Source organism: Puma concolor, chromosome E2 (assembly GCF_028749965.1).
Source record: "Puma concolor isolate L17-30 chromosome E2, mPumCon1.1.hap2, whole genome shotgun sequence".
NCBI classification, from domain to species: Eukaryota; Metazoa; Chordata; class Mammalia; order Carnivora; family Felidae; genus Puma; species Puma concolor.
The window spans coordinates 52,942,661-52,960,018 of NC_141681.1; the positions used below are offsets into that span (position 1 = coordinate 52,942,661).

Genomic DNA, 17,358 nt, shown 5'->3' on the forward strand with positions numbered 1-17,358 from the left:
CGGGGCACCCAGGGAAGAAGGAAGCCCCAGGCACCTGACGGGGACATGCCCGGGCAGCCCCTGCACTGAGGTACACCCCTGCCTTCTGGCTTTCACTTCCCTTTCTCAGTTTCTCTTTGTCATTCTTGCCCTCTCTTGGACTTGGTGACCCTCTATCCTTCCTCCCCCCCCCCCCCCCCGCCTCGCTCCGGAGCTCGGTCTCCTGTACACCTTCAGTTCCCTCTATGTCCCCCCCACTCAGGGCCAGTGGCCTCTGAGTGCCCAGCACTGGGCTGACTGAGAAGGATGCCAGACCCGAGCAAAGGTGGGCTTCTCCAGGTTCTCAAATGTGGTTCCCCCGGGGGCCAGGTCCCTCCATTTCCCAAAAGAAACAGGAAATGCACATCTCCTGTGAAATCTCCTGACTTGAGATATTGGGGAGTTGGGGGGGGCGCCTGGCTGGCTCAGTCCGAAGGCAAGCAACTCTTAAGCTCCAGATCATGAGTTCAGGCCCCACATTGGGTGTAGAGCTTACTCACTAAATAAATAAATACTGGGGACTAATTCAGCCTTCCTTCCCTTCCTTCATTCATTCGTTTCCCTTTTCTGCCTCCCTTCCAGTGTTTTTCAAACTGTGGATCATGAGCAAACCATGGATTGTGAAATCACTTTTGTGGGTCTTGTTTTTACTGAACTTTATTGAGCTGTATTTGTATGTAATTAACTTCACTCTTTTAGGTCTAAGGTTTGGTGAGTTGTGACTAATGCATGCTGTGTGTAAATGTGCGTGCACCACCGCAATCAAGATTCAGAACATTTCTTTTTTTCCATTTTTTAAAGTTTATTTAGGGGCGCCTGGGTGGCGCAGTCGGTTAAGCGTCCGACTTCAGCCAGGTCACGATCTCGCGGTCCGTGAGTTCGAGCTCCGCGTCAGGCTCTGGGCTGATGGCTCAGAGCCTGGAGCCTGTTTCCGATTCTGTGTCTCCCTCTCTCTCTGCCCCTCCCCCGTTCATGCTCTGTCTCTCTCTGTCCCAAAAATAAATAAACGTTAAAAAAAAATTAAAAAAAAAATAAATAAAGTTTATTTATTTTGAGAGAGGAGAGAGAGCACGAGTAGAGGAGGGGCAGAGAGAGAGGAAGAGAGAGAATCCCAAGCGGGCTCTACACATCAGCGCAGAGCCCAATGCCGGGGGTTCGAACTCACAAACTGTCAGATCATGACCAAACCAAGAGTCGGATGTTTAACCCACTGAGCCGCCCAGGCACCCCAAGTTCCGGAACATTTCTATCACCCCAAATACTCCCCTGGTGCCCCTTTATAGCCAATCCCTTGACTTGTGACTTGAGTGGCTCATGACCAGACTTAAAAAAAAGAAAGAAAGAAAGAAAGAAAGAAAGAAAGAAAGAAAGAAAGAAAGAAAGAAAGAAAAGAAAAAGAATATCATTTAAAACTATCGTGAAGTCAAAGGAAAATGTTGCTTTGTGAAAAATTTCTTTATACATCCGGAATACATACCAGGTCACAAAGAGTGTGTGTTTCTGACCGTAAACCAAGTTTAAAGGTGTTTGAGAAACGCTGCTTTAGACCTTTATGAAATGAGATCATGCATGGGACTCAAGTGAGTGCAGTGTCTGACACATAGTGAGCACCTCATAAATGTTAGCTCTTATCACTAGTAATACTAATTATTGTCCGTGTTTGCACTGTGCCTGGCAAACCCAGCCCTGGGCTAGCTCACAGTCTATCCTTACTTACAGATCTGTCCCCTCCAGCTGCCTCGTCTGAGACTGGACACCAGGAAGCCAGATGTGTTGGAATGTTAGAAAACAAAACAACACAAAACAAAAAAACCGAGTGTGACGATTGGTGGGGAGAGAGGTGTGAGCCAAGGGTTTACCAGGCCACCGACATGGTCACCTGTTAAGATCCTTCCCATTGTCTAGTCCAGATCCTGTCCCAAATGCTGGCACCCTATCACCCCGGACCAGGGGTCTCAACCTCAAGAGCCATCGTTAGATAAGTGAGAGAAGTGCCTCCAGTGTAAGGCAACAGGGAGTAGTGAGGACTGTGGCTAAGTGGAGCAGGTGTTTTCCTTCTAGAGGCATAACAAACTGCGTGGGCAAAGAAAACTAAAGTTTGTGACTGGCTCGGAGGGCTGCCTTTTTGAGAGCCCCCTATCCTAGGGGCCCAGGGACGGAGAAGGCCCCACCCACCTCCACCTCTACCTGGTCTCCTGAGGGACCAAGGGACTCTGTCTTCTAAGTTCCTGGAAGAGCATTCTGGGCCTCCTTCCAATCCTGCCGCTGGTCCCTGCTCCCCTGGATAGGAGACAAGGGTCTATTTTTTTTTTTTTGGGGGGGGGTGGAGTGGGGGAGGGACAAGGGTCTCTTAAGATGGGAGGAGTCACCCACACCTCTGAGAGAGAAACAGAGATACAGACGGAGAGAGATACTGACAGAGAGAGACAGGAAGACTCAGCTCAGGGAAGTGGAGAAAGTCAGAGACTGAGGGAGGGATCAGAAGGAGAGAACATGAGAGGGCTCAGGGGTGGGGTGGTCGACAGGGGACAGAGCAGGCCAGGCTTGGCACAGACCAGGGTTTCTCCACCTCCTCTCTGTTTGGGGCCAAATAGGATTCCTTATCATGGAGGCTGTCACGTGATTTGTAGGGCCCTCAGCGACCTCCCTGACCCCTACCCACTAGACGCTAGAGCACCCCACCCTTTGTGACAATCACCAGATGTCTTCAAATATTGCCAAATATCGCCTGGGAGGCAAAATCACCCCTGTCTGAGAGCCGCTGGCTCAGGGAAATCAGTCAGGATCCCCAAAGTTTGCCCCCCCCCAGGCCTGCTTGCAGAGCTCACCAAAGAGAATGGACTCTGGGTCTCCATGGCCTGAGTTAGGATCGCCAGCTCTGCCCACCTCTTAGCGGTGTGGCCCTGGGCCTGTGGTCTGGTCTCTGAGCCTCAATTTCCTCATCTTTGAGTTGGGACAGCACAGGCCCCCACCTCATAGGATTTTGAAGAGTAAGAAGGCCAAAAGAAAAAAAAAAGGGGGGGGGGTGGCGCCTGGGTGTCTCAGTCGGTTAAGCGTCCGACTTCAGCTCAGGTCATGATCTCACGGTTTGTGAGTTCGAGCCCCGCGTCGGGCTCTGTGCCGTCAGCTCAGAGCCTGGAACCTGCTTCAGATTCTGTGTGTCTCTTTCTCTCTCTGCCCCTCCCCCCACTTGTGCTCTGTCTCTCTCTCTCAAAAATAAATAAATGTAAAAAAATAAAAATAAAGCTCTGAGGCCTAGTGGGTGATTAATGATACATGTGACCCATCATTAATACTGCCAGTGTGGGAGTCCATTGACTCTGAGAATCCCAAACAAGGATCTCAAGCTAAGACTCTCAGGTTGGGGCAGGGGTCTCAGACCAGTGGTCCACAGGCCAGCCACTGATGCGCTTTGCTTGACCTGCACGGTTTCTCATCTTGAATATGAATGCCTCAGGACATCTGGCTGGCTCCGTGGGTAGAGCAGGTGACTCTCGGTCCCCGGGGGCCTGAGTTCGAGCCTCACTGTTGGGCATAGAGATTACTTAAAAAATAAAAACGATTAAAAAAAAAAAAAAAAAGCTGTGCATAAGAAGGCCTCTGGAAGGGACATTCAGCACAGTGAAGTGATAAAGCCCCCAGACTCTGGAGGAGGGCCGCCTGGGTTCAAATGATGACCTTGAGAAAGTAGCTTCCTCTCTCTGATTCCTCCTCTGTGCAAAGAGGGTCGCCATAGGACCCAAAATGAAATGTGGGCATTGCATGGGTTTCTGTTTATAGCGCACTTAGACGGGGCTCCCCCCCACCCAGCCCCCGCCGTGGTTGCTTCCGTGGGAAATACTGGTTAAAGAAAATAGATAAAATAAATGGCCCCGCTGGTTTACTGCAGACCCACTACCTTCCCCAGGATCTTGTATGCCGTGCTGGGTAAGTAGATTTCTCAGCTCGGGGAGAGGGAGTTGGGAAGGACTTAACTTTTCACTGCAGGGGCTGAGTCCTGGCCTTCCACGGTGGGGAGGAGGGGGGGGCCTCCTGGGTTCCCGGGTGCAGCCGGCCTCCCAGGCCCGGAGGCTGGACCGGAGCCGGGTGGGGGCTGGGCGGGGGCGCCGGTGTCCGCAGGGTCCGAGCGGCCGGCGCGTGTGAAGGTTACCGCTCCCCGGCGGGGCGGGGGCCGCGCGCTGTTGCTGGGGTCTGCGGGGCCTGCCTGCGCCCGCGCCCCCCCTCCTTCCCGGCCAGCCAGTGAGCGGTACCCGCCGCCGTTGCCAGGGGAAACTCGCCGCCCCGTTACCCAGCAACAAGCCTGGCCCAACCAGGCGCGAGGACCCCCCAGGCCCCGCCCGCCGCTGCCCACCGCGTGCCCAATGCCAGGCGGGCAGAGCCGGCCCGGCTCCCGGAGACGGCGAGCGAGCTCATTGGCCGCCGCCGCGCCCGCCCGCCCGCCCGCCCGGATCCGGGGGAGCCCTCGGCGCGGGGGGCGGGGAGCCGGGCCCCGGGGAGCTGCCGGGCGCACGGCCTGCAAGCCTGCGGCCGGGCTGGGGTGAGGCCCGGGCTGGGCACCGTCCCATCCCCTCCCCCTCGACCCCGCCCCGCACTCTCGGGCGAGGATGGGCACGCGGGATGGGCTGGAAACAGGGGCCGCGCGCGCATCCCGGCCCTCCACCCCACCGGGAAGGTACGCAGGAGTTGGCCTTGTGAAAACAGGGACCACGCGTTCCCCTCCCAGAGGAGACCTGGGCGCCCTGACCCCACGAAGGCAGGGGCTGTTTGTCCTCCGCCACCCACCCCCCCAAACCGGAGTCAGGCATCTTGAAAAAGAAGCTGAGGATTCCCTGTTCCTCCGAAAAGGACCCAGCGTCCTGACCCCATAAAGACAGGAGTACCCCCCCCCCCACCGCCTCCGCCCTCTCCAAAGGACCCAGGCATGCCCATGCCCTCTGTGACATCAAAGATATGAGCCCCTTCACCCCAGGGGATGTTAGTTTCCTAGCCCCAGGAAACAAGGGCTGAGGGGGCCCCGGAAAGGGGACTCCAGGCCTGCCTGATGCTGTGAAAGTTAGGACACAGCATCCCAGCTCCCCTCCCAAACAAGGACTCAAGCCTTTGGACCTCAGGCCCTGAGATGCCTTAGAGCCCCTGGGCCTCCGGGGCCTCCGTAGTGGTACTGGAAGACCCCTCCCCCCAACAGGCACCAGACCCTCGGGTGTCTAACTCATCCAGATGACCACCTGCTCAGACCCAGGGTGCAGACCGCTGGTTTCCCTCCCCTCTGAGTCCTTTTCCCCCAGGGTCCAGCTTGGTCATCTCCCAAGACCCAGACATCTGACCCCACAGCTGCCCTCTGTACTCCCTGGCACTCACCCCCCCCAGCCCCCCTCCCCCACACCAGGGTACCAGGCCTCACAATGCCAATGACCCGGGAGTCTAAGCCCCAAGTGTCTCAGACACCCTCCTCCCAAACACCTGCCCAGGTGACCCAGGACCTCACAGCGCTGCAGGGGGCCTCTTCCCAGTTCCAGGACCCTGGGATGCCCTGGCCCCCAGGTCTGGAAGTTCCAGCCTTCCAGTGCCTTTAGTTGGCCACCAGGGATCCAGGGCTGGGAGCCTCCGGCTTCAAGGGACCCTGATGTGAGTCCCCAGGCCACTCCAGAGAGGCTGAGATTCCTCAGTCCCCACCCCGGAGAGACCCACGGAGCAGAGCACCTAGCTCCAGACCCTGGTGAGCCCAGGTGCGGCCTGCCCCTACCCCGGTACCTGGAGGGGGGGGGGGGGGGGGCGGAGTCGAGGATTACTCAGCCTCCAGAATGAGGCGATGACATCATCCTGGGGGGGGTTGACTAATGGCCGCGCTGGGGGGGGGGCGGGGAAGTTTACCCGGTAACAGCGGCTGCCGCATGGCCCCGCCCCCCCAGGAAAGGCCGGGAGCGGGAGGCATAAGCGCACACACGCGTACACACACACACACACACACACACACACACACACAAACCCATTCAGCGCACCCGCCCCCTCCAGCATCCCACACTGCACACATCTCACTGGGGCAAGGGCAGGGATGGGGGCAGTGTTTGTGTGACTGTGTGTGCTGGAGGGTTCTCTGGAGGTCCGCGGGGTCAGCGGGCTGTGGGTCAAGGGGTTGACCTAGGAGGATGGTGGCTGTGTCCGGGTGCCTCGCGTGGGTGTGTGTGGCTGTGGGCGCGCTATCACGTGTCGGTCGGTTGTGGGTGTTCATCAGACGATGCTGGTTGTTAGCGCGCTGCGTGTGTCCCACTGGGTGGCTGTGGGTCAGTGTGCTCCCGCAGGACGTCCTGGCGTGCTGTGTACGGGTGTGACGGGTGTATCTGTGCGTTGTTTGCGGTCCATGTGTCGTTTGGTGCAATGTGCTCGTGCGCAGGGCTGAGATGGCGTGTGTCCGTGTGACACTGGGGTTGTGTGCGTGTTAGCAGACATGCTTGTGAAAGGGCTGTGTCACTGCACAAATCCGCGTGTTAGCGGATGCATCGGTGTCACTGGGGTAGCGTGCTGGGCATGTTGTGCCCCTGGGACAGCGTGTGCCACTGGGCTCTGCTCTGTGTGGAGGGCAAGGCGTGCATGCGCGTTACTGTTCCCGTGTGTGTCTGGACAGTGCCGCGTGGGGTGGCACCCTGTGTGCGACACTGTCATTATGCCTGAAATGTTGTGTGTCTGTGGCCCTACCTGGCCCTGAGAGTGTGCACCTCTGGGTGTCACTGCGATGATTACGTGTGTCCTTGCGGTTGTATTGTCGGGGCGATGTTGTGCGTCCACGGGACTGTATACACGGCCGTGTCTCGGCAGTGTTGTGTGATCGTGTGTCCGTGGGATAAATCGGCTGCGGGATCATGAGGGCTTCGCTGCGATCGTGCGCGCGTCACTGACATCGTGTGTTCTAGGGACTCAGTCCCGGGGATGGCATGTGTCTGGGCGACGTGGTCGTGGGTGTGAGGCCAATGCTGTGTGTCGTTGTGATTGTGGGTCTGGGCAGTGCTGTGCGTCCTGGGGCCGGGTCTGCTGCCCGTGTGATGCCGTGCGTCTCGGCGCGTTCCTGGTGCGTGCGTGTGTGTGTGTGTGTGTCGGTGTGCGTGTCACTGGGATGGTGCGTGGGGGGGGGGGCGAGGCTGCGCGTCCCTGGGACAGCGCGCGCGCGTGTGCGCGTGTGTGTGTGTGTGTGTGTGTGTGTGTGTGTGTGTGAGCTGCTGTGATTGTGTGTCAGCGCGCTTCGCTGGGTGTCGGGGGAAGGTGCGCGCGTCTCCGGGCCTCCTGCCCGAGAACAGCGGCGCTGCTTTCTGATTGGCTGCGGCCTCGCCAGTGAGAAGCTCGCGAATCCTGCGGTAACTTGGTAACTCGGTAACTCGGCCGCGCCGCCGCCGCCGCCGCCGCCGCCACCCCGGGGATGGGGGGTGGGGAGGGGCCCGCCCCCGCCGCCCCGCGCGCGCAGGCCCCGCCCCCGCGGGCGACCCCGGCCCCGAGTCGCCCCGCCGGCTCGCCCACCGCAGTCTGCAGCTCGGTCCCCTTGACGCCAACTCCCTCCCCTCGGTCTCTGTGCCTCCGCCGCCCGCATCTCTGCCACTCGCTAGGTCTCTGGCTTTCCCATGTCTCTCTCTCCCTACCTCTGAGTCCCTGCCTTCGCTTTCTCCGTCTCCGTCTCCCACATCCCCTGTCTGTCTCTTCCAGTGTCTGTCTCCCCGTTTCTGTCTCCCCCATCTCTCCCTTCCTATCTCTGTCTCTCTCCGTCTCCGTCCCTCCGTCTGACTTGGCCGAGCTGTCCCTCCTCTCCGTCTCTGTGTCCCCTTCCTCTGCCTCAGTCTCCCCGTCTTTGTCTCCCCTTCCCTTATCTCTCCCGCCTCTTGTCTCTGTCTCTCCCTCCCCCCCCCCCCCCCCCGTCTCTCTCACTCCCACAGCCGTGCTCAAAATCCACTTTTCATTCTGCGGAGACAGCGAGGGGGCTATTCGCTACTTTCATCGTCGCCCCCATCCCCGCAGGCCCAGGCTCCTGGCAGCAGGCCCCACTCAGGGCAGACTTCAGGAAGGACTTCCCGCCCTGGTTCAGCACCGGGGCTTTATCGCTCGGGCCAGGCGGAGGCCAGGCGGCCCCGTGGCTTCCGGAGGCGCCCGGGCGAGATGAGCTCACTGCGAGTTGGCTGGGATTTCATCAGCTTCCTCCGCTGGAGTTGCCCCCGCTCCTTTTCCCCGCGCGCGGGCCGAGCGGGCCAATCCTTCGGGCGCCTGCTGCCCCCGAGCGGCAACATGCGGAAGCGCAGGCGCCCCGCACCGTCCACCTTTGCTAACCAACCGTGTCACCGGGTTCCGAACGCTGCAGCTACGAACCCATTTAATCTTCACGACGACCCCAAGGGGTAGAGGCTATTTTCAATCCCGTTGACAACGGGTAAACTGAGGCCAGAGAACTGAGGTCGGCCGCTTAAGGTCACATAGCTGGTGAACGGAGCTCTTTGCGGGCTTACGTGGGGAAAGAAGGGAATGCTTGTAACCACCAAGATGACTGTGGTCATTCATTCATTCATTCATTTATTCAGCAAAGCTTTACCGAGGGCCTCTTCTGTGCCAGGCACGGTTGTAGGCACCGGGGATACAACAATGAACAGAACAGACAAAAATCCCTGTCCTCATGAGGCTGACACTCTGGATGGGGGGGTGGGGGGTGGATACAGACAATAAAGAACATAAACAATACAAAGTGAGTCTTGGAGTAAAAAAAGAGGAAGCAGGCAAGAGGGCTCAAGAGTGTTGAGGATGGTTTTATTCACTAAGGTGACCAAGGAAGGTCTTCTTGAGAAAGCCAGTTCAGCAAAGGCCCGAAGGAAGGGGGCGGGGGGGGGGGGGCGCAAGGAATGCCCGGACAGAGGGAAGTGCAGGTGCAAAGATCCTGAGGCCAGAGTGGGCGCATCCTGGATGGTGAGAAGGTACTATGAGGCTGGAAGGTCTAGGAGTGAGCGAAAAAGGGGAGAGGGGTGGGAGGTGAGGTCTGAGAGGGGGTTGAATCCGGATGAAGACTTTAGCTTTTCCTCTGATGGGGTGGGAGCCCCTGGAGGGCTCTGAGCCGAGGGAGGCGAGCCGAGTTAGTTCTAACAGGCGCCCTCTGGCGGTCAAGTGGGAAACAGGCTGTGAGCAGACAGCAGGGGAGCCCAGCGAGGAGGCTCCCGTGATAAACTCTGGGTGGGACGGTGGCTGTGGGGTCAGATTGAAGGGGGAGGCGCGGGAGGGGGCTGAGGCATTGGGTGGGGATGTGAGGGAGAGAGGGGAGTTTGGGGAAACTCCAGGTTTGGGCCTGAGCAGCTGGAAGGATAAAGAAAGGGGCTGAAAGAAATAACGATAATTGGGGCGCCTGGGTGGCCCAGTCGGTTAAGCGTCCGACTTCGGCTCAGGTCATGATCTCGCAGTCTGTGGGTTCGAGCCCCGCATCGGGCTCTATGCTGAGCCTGGAGCCTGTTTCAGATTCTGTGTCTCCCTCTCTCTCTGCCCCTCCCCTGCTCATGCTCTGTCTCTCTCTGTGGCAAAAATAAATAAAAGCATTAAAATAATAATAATAAAAGAAATAATGATAATTAACGGCCGTTGTCCCATGCTATGTACCTACCGTGTGCCTGACCTCATTCAATCCTTATGACAATCCTGAGAGGCAGGAGATGGGGCAGGATTCTGGATTTAGTCAGATCTCTGTACCGTAGTTTGCAAGTCGAGCCTACATAATTTGCTCAGTACTGTTGGTGGATTCAACGGATAATGGCAAAAAGGTACAGCGCTGTTCTCGGCACTTTATTATTTCTAAATTTTTTTTAAAATTTATTTTGAGAGAGCGAGCGAGAGAGAGAGAGAGAGCCGTGGAGGGGAGAGAGAGAGAGAGGAAGGGAGAGAATCCCCAAGCAGGTTCTGCGTTGTCAGCGCACAGCCCGACGTGGGGCTCGATCTCGTGAACCGTGAGATCACGGCCTGGGCCGAAATCGAAAGCGGGACGCTCAACCGACTGAGCCGCGCAGGCGCCCCAGCACCTCACTTACCTTGCTGAATCCTTACAACATGCTGTCCACAAGCACCATTTTCCACGTGGGAAACTGAGGCACAGAAACGTTAAGTACCTTGCCTAGGGCAATACTCATAATTATAATAGATTTATGATAGAGGTGGTGGAGAGAGCTCTGGGAGTCAGAAAGATCCCCGTGGGTTCAAATCCCGGCCGAACCCGGCCGGACGTGTCACCTCGGGCAGCTCACAGCATCTCCGGGCTTTGGTGTCCTGCTTTGTAAAGTGGAGGGTCGAGGAGTACTGTGGGAGCCGAGGCTTTGGGATAGGTTTAGGAGATAATTCACGGAACAAAAGGGAGGCCGCCCTGTAGACAATGAGTGTTAACTCACTGGCATTAAAATAAAAACTGAAAAAAAAATGTCAGTGTCAGCACGGATCCTCTTTCGGGGTTGGGGAAACAGCAGTCGGCAAGCCAGTTGGGCCTTTAAAACGATCATGAGACAACAAATATTCATTCAGTCGTCCGGAGGGCCCTCCACGCTTTGAGTCGCGGGCCACCTCCTCCAGGCAGGACCTGCCGATCGCCTCCCTGCGTCTCCCCAGGGTCAAACGAGTTCATCTGGTCTGTAGCTCAGCCCCGAAGGGCTTTGCCTCAGAAGATGTGTGGCTCTTTGCCTCCTACTGTGTCTGGCCGTCTACCCCAGTCTCCCTTTCCACCTTTCAGACGGTGGGTGAGGTCCCCATATTTCTTTCCCCCACCTGGGACGCCCCCACAGTCATCTGGCTTGTCCCCCACGTTTCCCTCTAGGCTCTGCTCAAGCGTCCGCTCGTCAGAGAAGCCCTCCCGGACCATCTCTGTCCCCTGGGAGCAGCCTTATCTTGCACCGCAGCCCTCCTCTGAACATCCTTTTGTTTAGCTATTTATGGTCTGTTTCCTCTTGGAGAAAGTGAGCTCCATGGCGACAGGGACAGCCTTCCGGCACAGCTGTACGTTCCAATCTCCATTTCACAGATCCGCAGACGACAACGAGGCCCGGCCCAGCGTAGATTGGCACAGGGCAAGGACGGGTTCGTCGAATGAATGCTCGAGCCGCATCTCAAGCGGCCAGAAGGGCGCCAGGCCGCCCCCTGGTGGCCAGGGCGAACGTGGGCCCGCTCGGCGGCCCAATTTCCCACCAGAGCTTCTCGTAGCCTGATAATGACGGACTAATGCGAGAACTTAACTCCGTTTCACATATAACCACAAGGTATTTTTTACGGGTATTTCTTGAGCTTCCAAATTGTATTTGCAAAAAAAAAACAAACCACAATTTTTTTTTTTACGTCTATTCGTTTATTTTTCAGAAAGAGGGAGTGAGAGAACGAGCTGAGGAGGGGCAGAGCATCCAAAGTGGGCTCAGCCCTGACAGCGGAGACCCCCGGATGCGGGGCTCAGACTTCCTAACCGTGAGATCGTGACCCGAGCCGAGACCTGAGGCTTAACCCGCCGAGCCACCCGGGCGCCCCTCAAAATCCTTTGAAACGTTGTGGACACGAAGGCACGACGTATCTACTTTTGTAAAACCCACGAACCCCGAGTGCAGAAGCCCTGGGGGGAGAAACCAAACATTACAGGTCCCCCACCTCCTACCAGGACCCCCTGGGGACCCCCTTCTACTGACTCTCTCCCGGGCAATCATTATCCTCAAGTCTACAAACAGAGATTTAGTTGTGCCTGTTCTAGAACTTCATGCAAATAGAATCAAACCGTATGTGCTCCTTTGCGTCTGTCTGGCTTTTGTCGCTCAGCGTTTCGTTTGCGGGATGCACGCACGTGCTGGTGCGCCGGTAAGAGAGCGTTCATGTTCACTGCCGTGTGGCATTTCCGCGTGCAAAGGCACCCCAGCGAGAGTATCCATTGTACCGCTGAAGAACATTCTGGTTCTTTCCAATTCGGGGCCGTCTGAGTCTGCTCGGGGCGGCCACCACAAAGTAGCCCAGGCCCGGTGCCTTACACGACAAAACTTTAGGGGGCGCCTGGGTGGCTCAGTCGGTTGCGCGTCCGACTGCGACTCAGGTCATGATCTGACGGTTGGTGAGTTCGAGGCCCAAGTCTGGCTGGCTGAGGTCCGTGCAGACCCCGCTGCGGATCCTCTGTCTCCCTCTCACTGCCCCTCCCCCACTCGCACTCTCTCAAAAATAAAGAAAACTTTCAAAAAAATTAAAAACAACTCCCCCCCCCCCCCCATTTTATCTTCTCCTAGTTCTGGAGGTGAGAAGTCCTACCTCAAGGTGTCCCAGGGTTGGTTTCTTCTGAAGCCTCTCTCCTTGGCTTGTGGAATGGCTGTCTTCCCTGTGTCCACACGTGGGGTTCTTCCCTCTGTGCATGGATATTAATCTCCTCTTCTTTTAAGTTCATTTATTTATTTTTGAGGTGGGGAAGGGCAGAGAGAGAGGGAGACACAGAATCCGAAGCAGGCTCCAGGCTCTGAGCTGTCAGCACAGAGCCCGACCCCGGGGCTCGAACCCACGAACCGCGAGATTGTGACCTGAGCCGAAGTCGGATACCTAACCGACTGGGCCATCCAGGTGCCCCTAAGCTCTTCTTATGAGGACACCAGTCATAGGAGATTAGGGCCCACCTTAATGACCTCCTTTTCACTTAACTGCCTCTGTTAAAGGCTTATGTCCAAATTAGGTTACATTCTGAGGTGCTGGGGGGTAGGGACTCTGACACACGAATTGGGGAGGGGACACAAATCAGCGCATAAGCGGGGCGATTGTGTCGAAACTGCCACGGTCGTTCTTGCCCATGTTTGGTGAGCACGTGCACGCATTTATTGGGTAAATGCCCCGCAGTGCATTTGCTGGCTCACGGGGTATGTGCGTGCCTCGGACCGTCGTAGAACTTACTCCACAGCAGTTGGGGCGTTTTGTGTCCCCTCCAGCAGTGGGCGTCAGTCCCGGCTGCCGCGCATCCTCACCAGGCCTGTGACCTTGTCGGGCCTTTTCATCTGGGCCGTTCTTTTGTCGTTAAGCGCAAAGGATTATTTGCATGGTCTTAGTAGATACTGAAAATCGCCAGGATCTCCACCACTCCTTTCAAGGGAAAATTGTGCTATGTTGTGTTCAGAAATCAACAAGGGCGGGGCGCCTGGGCGGTTCCGTCAGTTAAGCGGCCGACTCCGGTCATGATCTCGTGGTTGGTGCGTTCGAGTCTCCCCCGGAGCCCCTAGAACGAAGAACCCTGCCCACCCCTTGCTTTCAGACTTCTGGCCTACCAGAAGGGTCGAGAATACCCTCCTGCTGTTTTCGGTCACACAGCGCGTGGCCATTTGTTAGGACAGCTGCTGGAGCCCGTTTTCCTGTCTGTGAAATGGGCGTGAACCAGACCTTCGAGGCCCGTGACACAATTGGAAGGAGACCCTCCCTTTAACCAATAAGCGAGCAAACGTCTGTGACGTGTCTCCAGAGGCCGCGGGCGAGGCCAGAGGGAGGGGGCGCTCAGGTGATGGTAAGAGTCACGGTTAAGTGCACCTGCTGGGTGCCAGACACTGTTGTAGGTGCCTCTGGCTGACATCAAACAACAGGCATTCATTCACTTGCACCTCTGGGGGGGGGGCGGGCAGAGACACAGAATCAATTTCTTTGGGCCCAGATCAGGATGTTGGCTGGGGCCACATTCCCTGGGGAGGTTCCAGGGGACAATCAGTCCCCTGGCCTTTTGAAGCTTTTTTCCCCAGCTGTATTTTTTTAAATGTTTATTTATTTTCGAGAGAGAGAGAGAGAGAGAGAGAGCAGGGGAAGGGCAGAGAGAGAGGGAGACACAGAATCCGAAACAGGCTCCGGGCTCCGAGCCGTCGGCACAGAGCCTGATGTGGAGCTCGAACCAGCGAACCGCAAGATCGTGACCTGAGCTGGAGTCGATGCTCAACCGACTGAACCACCCAGGCGCCCCCATGTCACCCTGTCTTCTGTGTCAAATCTGCCTTTGCTTCTTCCTCTTATAAGGACCCTTGGGATTGCGGTGAGCCACACACCCCCCCCCCAAAGATTCCAGGACCATCGCCCCATCTCAAGATTCTTAATCACATCTGCCAAGTCCCTTGTGCCACGTAAACAAGTATTCACAGGTCCCAGGAATCAGGGTGCTGACATCTCTGGGAGCCAGTGCTCAGCCTACCGCACCTTCCAGTAGCCCCGTGGGGTACAGGCACTGTTATTATGTTACAGATGGGGACCCAAAAGCTCAGAGGTGTTAAGTAACTCCCCCAGGGTCCCACAGCTCAGGCGGCAGAGCTGGGATCTGAAGTCAGCCGGCCTGGCTCCAGAGGCCACGATCTTACCTGCTCTGCACCTGGCATCCCTGTGGTCAGGCAGCCCTGAGTTCAAATCCCAGGTTGGCTTCTGGGTAGCTGGGTGACTGAGGGCCAGCGCTATGGGCTCACTTCCTGGGCTGACTGGGAGGGGCAGGGACATCACAACTGTCAGGGACACTTGGGTGCCTCAGTCGGTTAAGTGGCCGACTTCAGCTCAGGTCATGATCTCACAGTTCGTGGGTTTGAGCCCCATGTCAGGCTCTGTGCTGACAGCTCAGAGCGATAATGGCGAACCCCTTGAGTTGCCCAGAGTTCCGGGTGAAAATGCTCAGTGCCCCAAAGGGGGACTCTCAGGGTCCAGCTCCCTCTGAATCTTATCTTCTGACCTCCGACAGACATTCAGAGAAGGGCTTGCTTTCAAGTTTCACTTTTCTAACGTTATTACAGAGATCCAAGCAAAGACAGAATCTCATAGTACTTTTCCAGCATCCCTCTTTCTCTCCACCCCCACAAGCAATGGGTCTATACATACGCGCGTATATGCGGGTACGAAAAAGCTTCGCTTCTCAGCCGGGGAGAGGCAGCCCCACCCCGCACCATGACACCACCCTTTGGTCATCAGGGTGGCAAAGATCAAGAAGTGATAAAACGCAGCGTCAGTGAGGCTGCGGGGAAACGCGCGCCCTGGGCTTGCTTGAGGGAGTGGGAGTTGGCACAGCCTCTTTGCTGAGCTGCTACCTCCGGAGGTGGTTTTACTGTCAGGGAGGTGACGTGCAAGCCTCTCGATGCCTCGTCCAACGGAGCCGGGGCTCCGGCCCACACCCCGGGAGGTGCCTTTGACTTACACACTTTTCATTCTCTGATGTAAAAGGGCTTCCAGCTTTGTATGGACTTCAGGCCCTAAACAACCTGCGTCCGCCTTGGGTTGCTTTTACTGCAACGTGATAATGGGAATGAACTTTCGATCGAGGAATTTGTCTTTGTAGAAGATGTAATAATGGTCTCCATACACAGAGAACTTAAATATTTTAGGTCTTGTGCCGAGCCCTTGGTGTATTAATTCATTAATCCGTTCAATTCTGCACCACAAGCCTAGTAGGGAGGTGCTAGGATACCTATGTCGCAGATGAGGCTACATTCCAGACAAGTTCTGTACAAGCTGAAGGTCACACAGTTGGTAAATGACAGAGCCAAGATTCAAACCCAAGCCTTCTGGCTTCAGACTCAGTGGTCTTTTATCTTATTTTTTCATGGTTACTTATTTATTCTGAGGGAGACAGAGAGGAAGAGGCAGACAGAGAGGGAAAGAGAGAGAGAGAGAGAGAGAGAGAGAGAGAGAGAGAGAGAATCCCAAGCAGGCTCCGTGCTGTCAGCGCAAAGCCCGATGTGGGGCTCGAACTCACGAACTGTGAGATCATGACCGGAGCCAAGATCAAGAGTTGGACGCTTAAATGACTGAGCCACCCAGGCGCCCCCAGAGTCCGTGGTCTTAATCATGACATTAGGAGTCCTTTTTGAGCAAGGTCAAGTACTCACAAAGACGTGTGCCTCAGGAAGTTCAATGCAGCACTATTGGCGATCTCCCCAAATTGGAAACAACTCAACCGTCCATGAGACCAAGTGGGGCAAATTATGGTCCATCTCCAGGATGGAATATCACACAGCAGTTTTAAAGGCTGTCAACTATCCATTGTGAAACCGAAGATATACAGCCACAGAATCGGTGGCTCAGTTGGTTGAGCGTCTGACTCTCGATTTCAGCTCAGGTCACGATCCCAGGGTCGTGGGATCAAGCCCCGCGTCAGGCTGTACCATGGCAGTACATTGCCTGTTGGAGGCACTGGGGACACAGCAAGGTATGACGACAGACAACACAGTGGAGGGGACAGAGAACAAGATAAGTAAGCAAAACATTTGATTATTTATTTATTTATTTATTATTATTTTTTAATGTTTATTCATTTTTGAGAGAGACAGAGAGAGAGAGCAGGGGAGGAGTGGAGAGAGAGGGAGACAGAATCTGAAGCAGGCACAGAGCCTGATGCGGGGCTTGAACCCACGAACTGTGAGATCATGACCTGAGCCGAAGTCGGACGCTTAACCAACTGAGCCACCCAGGCGCCCCAACATTTGGTAGTTTAGAGGGCGAACAATAAAATGGAAAAATAAAGTGGAAAGATTGCAAGGGATGGGGAGTTTTGCAACTTTCAAACAGGCGGTTTCAACGCAGGCCCCTAAGTGCAGGTGACATCTGAATGAAGAAGCAAAGCAGTCGTGCGGTAGGTTTGGCAGGTATTTGGGGAGTTATAAGAGAACTCAGTTGTATGTGTAGAGAAGGTCTCTGAAGGGCTGTTAACTGTAACCTTATAAGGGGCAAGGGATTCGCAGGTACTTCCACTTTCCACACTTTAAATCACAAAATAAAATTACCAGCGACCTCAGGGGATCCGGTCTGCCCACTTCAACGGTCAAATTTTGTATGACGTGTAATGATAGGTTTATCACGTTGGCGTTTTGGTTAATGCATGGAACCTCCTGGAGTCTGCAGCCACATCCGGATCTCTCAGTGAGCGTCTTGCATTTCCTAGAAGGCGCTAAGCTCACTCACCACAGGGCCTTTGCACAGGCTGTGTGTTCTCTGCCTGGACCCCCCCCACCCCCTCACCCTAAGCCCTCTTCTCCTGCCCCTCTGCAAGGAACCTCCCACGCTTCTGTTTGTGGTATCTCACATTTGCTTGTGCCTTCCCTCATGAGGGAAGGGATGGGGTCTGCCTTGTTCATGCCGGAGTCCTCCCCTCCCCAAGCACACCCCCTTCCCCCCACCCTCTGGCCCTGGCACTCAATGCAAATTTAGAGAATGAAAGAAAGATTGAAACTCTAAGGTCTCCTTGGCAGGAGGGTGAGGGATTCCCCACCCACCCAGCACAAGCCTGGTGGGTCAGGCTTCCAGGAATTATTGCCCAGTGCCTAGTACCTATTTACTGGAACCAGAAGAGGCAGCAGGTAGAGACCAGAGAGAGGACGGTGTCTCCTTTCCCTGGAA

At 55.9% G+C, this 17,358-nt stretch overlaps 1 long non-coding RNA gene across 1 annotated transcript; it reads left to right on the forward strand.

Moving 5' to 3' along the window:
* Positions 1-10,611: 10,611 nt before the first annotated feature.
* LOC147573693 (uncharacterized) lies at positions 10,612-11,773 on the forward strand. The gene is made up of 2 exons (XR_015244974.1): positions 10,612-11,264; positions 11,362-11,773. It is a non-coding gene; the product is annotated as an uncharacterized LOC147573693 (long non-coding RNA).
* Positions 11,774-17,358: the final 5,585 nt, after the last annotated feature.